This window comes from Oncorhynchus masou, chromosome 2, assembly GCF_036934945.1.
Source record: "Oncorhynchus masou masou isolate Uvic2021 chromosome 2, UVic_Omas_1.1, whole genome shotgun sequence".
Taxonomy (NCBI): domain Eukaryota; kingdom Metazoa; phylum Chordata; class Actinopteri; order Salmoniformes; family Salmonidae; genus Oncorhynchus; species Oncorhynchus masou.
The window spans coordinates 8,841,230-8,848,117 of record NC_088213.1 but is presented as its reverse complement, the minus strand read 5'-3'; positions in this window follow the sequence as shown (position 1 = coordinate 8,848,117).

Genomic DNA, 6,888 nt, shown 5'->3' with positions numbered 1-6,888 from the left:
CACACACACACACACACACACACACACAGAGGCACCCACTCTTGCTCCCTCTCTCTTTCTCTCTCTCACACACACACATCCGCATATCATGGACACACACACACACACACACACACACACACACACACATATACACAGCCACACATATGCACGTTCATACCACACACACACACATCACTCATGTCCACACACACACACACACACACACACACACACACACACACACACACACACACACACACACACACACACACACACACACAGTTTTACCCTGTCAGCGTAGGACTGTTATTTGTAAGGACTGTTATTTGTAAGTGGGTGAATGTTGGTGCAGTAAACAGACAGCCACTCTGCCCAGAGAGGGTGAAAACACGCTTTGGTGATGAAGTTTCCCTTCTTTATGTTATAAAACCACATTTTACCAAGACAAACGGGACTGTTTATTTTGTGAATGGTTCAGTGGTATCTCTAATATGTCATGAACGTTATATCGGAACATAATTCATCTGATAATAACAGCTGAGCTCTGTTGACAGAGCGGTGGAGATTTCTCACAAAACATTTTCTCTGGATTTTACATTTTGTGCTCGTCATCTTTCAGATTGTCTCCTCAGGTTGGAAAATGAACATGATAGTTTGGGATGTGATCCATGGTTGAATGGGACTGTGTACTGTAGTGTAGTGAACCATGGTTGAATGGGACTGTGTAGTGTAGTGTAGTGATCCATGGTTGAATGGGACTGTGTACTGTACTGTTGTGAACCATGTTTGAATGGGACTGTGTACTGTAGTGTAGTGAACCATGGTTGAATGGGACTGTGTACTGTAGTGAACCACGGTTGAATGGGACTGTGTACTGTAGTGTAGTGATTAAATTACTACTGTAGAGTAGTTACAAATTAAACACTGAGGCTTGGTTTACAGATTAAACACTGAGGCTTGGTTTACAGATTAAACATGGAGGCTTGGTTTACAGATTAAACACTGAGGCTTGGTTTACAGATTAAACACTGAGGCTTGGTTTACAGATTAAACACTGAGGCTTGGTTTACATATGAAACATGGAGGCTTGGTTTACAGATTAAACACTGAGGCTTGGTTTACAGATTAAACACTGAGGCTTGGTTTACAGATTAAACATGGAGGCTTGGTTTACAGATTAAACACTGAGGCTTGGTTTACAGATTAAACACTGAGGCTTGGTTTACAGATTAAACACTGAGGCTTGGTTTACATATGAAACATGGAGGCTTGGTTTACAGATTAAACACTGAGGCTTGGTTTACAGATTAAACACTGAGGCTTGGTTTACAGATTAAACATGGAGGCTTGGTTTACAGATTAAACACTGAGGCTTGGTTTACAGATTAAACACTGAGGCTTGGTTTACAGATTAAACATGGAGGCTTGGTTTACAGATTAAACACTGAGGCTTGGTTTACAGATTAAACACTGAGGCTTGGTTTACAGATTAAACACTGAGGCTTGGTTTACATATGAAACATGGAGGCTTGGTTTACAGATTAAACACTGAGGCTTGGTTTACAGATTAAACACTGAGGCTTGGTTTACAGATTAAACATGGAGGCTTGGTTTACAGATTAAACACTGAGGCTTGGTTTACAGATTAAACACTGAGGCTTGGTTTACAGATTAAACATGGAGGCTTGGTTTACAGATTAAACATGGAGGCTTGGTTTACAGATTAAACATGGAGGCTTGGTTTACAAATTAAACATGGAGGCTTGGTTTACAGATAATAGTTGGTTAGCTTGTGAGGGCAGATAAGAGAACTAGGTAGGGGACTAGTTAAGGGCTGATCAGAGGCTGTTTAGGGACGAGTTAAGGGCTGGTCAGAGGCTGTTTAGGGACTAGTTAACGGCTGGTCAGAGGCTGTTTAGGGACTAGTTAAGGGCTGGTCAGAGGCTGTTTAGGGACTATTTAAGGGCTGGTCAGAGGCTGTTTAGGGACTAGTTAAGCTCTGGTCAGAGAATGTTTAGGGACTAGTTAAGGGCTGGTCAGAGGCTGTTTAGGGACGAGTTAAGTGTTGGTCAGAGGCTGTTTAGGGACTAATTCAGCTCTGGTCAGAGGCTGTTTAGGAACTAGTTAAGCTCTGGTCAGAGGCTGTTTAGGGACTAGTTAAACTCTGGTCAGAGGCTGTTTATTGACTAGTTAAGCTCTGGTCAGAGGCTGTTTAGGGACTAGTTAAGGGCTGGTCAGAGGCTGTTTAGGGACTAGTTAAGCTCTGGTCAGAGGCTATTTATGGACTAGTTAGGCTCTGGTCAGAGGCTGTTTAGGGACTAGTTAAGGGCTGGTCAGAGGCTGTTTAGGGACTAGTTAAGTGTTGGTCAGAGGCTGTTTAGGGACTAGTTAAGCTCTGGTCAGAGGCTGTTTAGGGACTAGTTAAACTCTGGTCAGAAGCTGTTTAGGGACTAGTTAAGGGCTGATCAGAGGCTGTTTAGGGACTAGTTAAGGGCTGGTCAGAGGCTGTTTAGGGACTAGTTAAGGGCTGGTCAGAGGCTGTTTAGGGACTAGTTAAGGGCTGGACAGAGGCTGTTTAGGGACTAGTTAAGCTCTGTTCAGGGGCTGTTTAGGGACTAGTTAAGGGTTGGTCAGAGGCTGTTTAGGGACTAGTTAAGCTCTGGTCAGAGGCTGGCTAGTGGTGGGCTGACTGACCACATGGTTATTGATTTCTGTGGTGAGCTCAGCAGCAGATGTGACGCCACATCACATCACAGTGGATTATTCTCTTAGAGGTGGACAACACAGCAGTATCTAGTGACCGCTGCAGTGTCTCTGACTGACCCCCCCATGCTCTCTCTGTGAGAGGGTGGGGTGGTGGGGGGCTAGCTGCCGTCAGGAAGTCAGAATCTTACTGTCCCAGATGACTGCCCGTTTCTGTTCCGTTCATTTCATTCCTCAATCAAAATATTGGCATGTATCGCTTCCACTGAGTCAAGTCTTGTCTACCACGCCGCCGGAGAATAAATGTATCTGGTGGAAACACTGTGCCACCTCATTGAGTTGACCAAGCTAGTTGATTCTGATTTCACACTATATAGGGAATAGGGCTCTGGTCTATAGTAGTACCACTATATAGGGAATAGGGCTCTGGTCTATAGTAGTACCACTATATAGGGAACAGGGCCCTGGTCCATAGTAGTACCACTATATAGGGAATAGGGCTCTGGTCTATAGTAGTACCACTATATAGGGAATAGGGCTCTGGTCTATAGTAGTACCACTATATTGGGAATAGGGCTCTGGTCTATAGTAGTACCACTATATAGGGAATAGGGCTCTGGTCTATAGTAGTACCACTATATAGGGAATAGGCTGCTGTTTGGGCCTCCGTTGGTGTGTCTGTCTGTCTGTCTACTTCCTGGTCCCACAGACACCTGTGACTGGTCTGATCTCTACTTCCTGGTCCTACAGATACTTGTGACTGGTCTGATCTCTACTTCCTGGTCCCACAGATACTTGTGACTGGTCTGATCTCTATTCCCTGGTCCCACAGATACCTGTGACTGGTCTGATCTCTACTTCCTGGTCCCACAGATACCTGTGACTGGTCTGATCTCTACTTCCTGGTCCCACAGATACCGGTTTCTGGTCTGATCTCTACTTCCTGGTCCCACAGATACCTGTGACTGGTCTGATCTCTACTTCCTGGTCCCACAGATACCGGTTTCTGGTCTGATCTCTACTTCCTGGTCCCACAGACACCTCTGACTGGTCTGATCTCTACTTCCTGGTCCCACAGATACCTGTAACTGGTCTTATCTCTACTTCCTGGTCCCACAGATACCTGTGACTGGTCTGATCTCTACTTCCTGGTCCCACAGATACCTGTAACTGGTCTTATCTCTACTTCCTGGTCCCACAGATACCTGTGACTGGTCTGACCTCTACTTCCTGGTCCCACAGATACCTGTGACTGGTCTGATCTCTACTTCCTGGTCCCACAGATACCTGTGACTGGTCTGACCTCTACTTCCTGGTCCCACAGATACCTGTGACTGGTCTGATCTCTACTTCCTGGTCCCACAGATACCTGTGACTGGTCTGATCTCTACTTCCTGGTCCCACAGATACCTGTGACTGGTCTGATCTCTACTTTCTGGTCAGAGGCTGTTTAGGGACTAGTTAAGCTCTGGTCAGATGCTGTTTATGGACTAGTTAGGCTCTGGTCAGAGGCTGTTTAGGGACTAGTTAAGCTCTGGTCAGTGGCTGTTTAGGGACTAGTTAAGCTCTGTTCAGGGGCTGTTTAGGGACTAGTTAAGGGTTGGTCAGAAGCTGTTTAGGGACTAGTTAAGCTCTGGTCAGAGGCTGGCTAGTGGTGGGCTGACTGACCACATGGTTATTGATTTCTGTGGTGAGCTCAGCAGCAGATGTGACCCCACATCACATCACAGTGGATTATTCTCTTAGAGGTGGACAACACAGCAGTATCTAGTGACCGCTGCAGTGTCTCTGACTGACCCCCCCATGCTCTCTCTGTGAGAGGGTGGGGTGGTGGGGGGCTAGCTGCCGTCAGGAAGTCAGAATCTTACTGTTCCAGATGACTGCCCGTTTCTGTTCCGTTCATTTCATTCCTCAATCAAAATATTGGCATGTATCGCTTCCACTGAGTCAAGTCTTGTCTACCACGCCGCCGGAGAATAAATGTATCTGGTGGAAACACTGTGCCACCTCATTGAGTTGACCAAGCTAGTTGATTCTGATTTCACACTATATAGGGAATAGGGCTCTGGTCTATAGTAGTACCACTATATAGGGAACAGGGCCCTGGTCCATAGTAGTACCACTATATAGGGAATAGGGCTCTGGTCTATAGTAGTACCACTATATAGGGAATAGGGCTCTGGTCTATAGTAGTACCACTATATTGGGAATAGGGCTCTGGTCTATAGTAGTACCACTATATAGGGAATAGGGCTCTGGTCTATAGTAGTACCACTATATAGGGAATAGGCTGCTGTTTGGGCCTCCGTTGGTGTGTCTGTCTGTCTGTCTACTTCCTGGTCCCACAGACACCTGTGACTGGTCTGATCTCTACTTCCTGGTCCCACAGATACCTGTGACTGGTCTGATCTCTACTTCCTGGTCCCACAGATACCTGTGACTGGTCTGATCTCTACTTCCTGGTCCCACAGATACCTGTGACTGGTCTGATCTCTACTTCCTGGTCCCACAGATACCTGTGACTGGTCTGATCTCTACTTCCTGGTCTCACAGATACCTGTGACTGGTCTGATCTCTACTTCCTGGTCCCACAGATACCTGTGACTGGTCTGATCTCTACTTCCTGGTCCCACAGATACCTGTGACTGGTCTGATCTCTACTTCCTGGTCCCACAGATACCTGTGACTGGTCTGATCTCTACTTCCTGGTCCCACAGATACCTGTGACTGGTCTGATCTCTACTTCCTGGTCCCACAGATACCTGTGACTGGTCTGATCTCTACTTCCTGGTCCCACAGATACCTGTGACTGGTCTGATCTCTACTTCCTGGTCCCACAGATACCGGTTTCTGGTCTGATCTCTACTTCCTGGTCCCACAGATACCTGTGACTGGTCTAATCTCTACTTCCTGGTCCCACAGATACCTGTGACTGGTCTGATCTCTACTTCCTGGTCCCACAGATACCTGTGACTGGTCTAATCTCTACTTCCTGGTCCCACAGATACCTGTGATTGGTCTGATCTCTACTTCCTGGTCCCACAGATACCGGTTTCTGGTCTGATCTCTACTTCCTGGTCCCACAGATACCTGTGACTGGTCTGATCTCTACTTCCTGGTCCCACAGATACCTGTGACTGGTCTGATCTCTACTTCCTGGTCCCACAGATACCTGTAACTGGTCTTATCTCTACTTCCTGGTCCCACAGATACCTGTAACTGGTCTTATCTCTACTTCCTGGTCCCACAGATACCTGTAACTGGTCTTATCTCTACTTCCTGGTCCCACAGATACCTGTGACTGGTCTAATCTCTACTTCCTGGTCCCACAGATACCTGTGACTGGTCTAATCTCTACTTCCTGGTCCCACAGATACCTGTAACTGGTCTTATCTCTACTTCCTGGTCCCACAGATACCTGTGACTGGTCTAATCTCTACTTCCTGGTCCCACAGATACCTGTGACTGGTCTGATCTCTACTTCCTGGTCCCACAGATACCTGTGACTGGTCTTATCTCTATTCACTGATCCATCAGCAGCCCTAATGGAAGATCTCCATTAGAACCACAATGCTAGGCTGCAATAGACAGACAGACAGACACACACACACACACACACACACACACACACATACGTGCTCGCAGCCAAACACAATAACACCATAAGAAACCAAGCACAGCAACGCAATAGGCCAAGACAAACACACACACACACACACACTAGGTTTCTTCCTAGGATTCCCTAATCTCCCTGTAGTGCGTCCAGCTCCCAGCTCTGTATTTGAGGAGGAAGCTGTTGCCCCTCTCTATCTGTCTCTACTCTGTTCTGACGCAGACCGACGCTCCCAACAATGTCATTCAATTTCCTGTTTTTCACTTCACTGGAAAGACACTATCCTACTGTAGTGTACTGGAGTAGAATATATGACTGGCTGGCAGAGTGAAGTAGGATTTATGGCTGACTGGCTGGCTGAGCGAAGTAGATTATATTGCTGTCTGGGTGAGTGAGTGAAGTAGGATTTATTGCTGGCTGGCTGAGTGAAGTAGCATAAATGGCTGACTGGCTGGCTGAGTGAAGTAGGATATATGGCTGGCTGGCTCAGTGAAGTAGCATAAATGGCTGACTGGCTGGCTGAGTGAAGTAGGATATATGGCTGGCTGGCTCAGTGAAGTAGCATAAATGGCTGACTGGCTGGCTGAGTG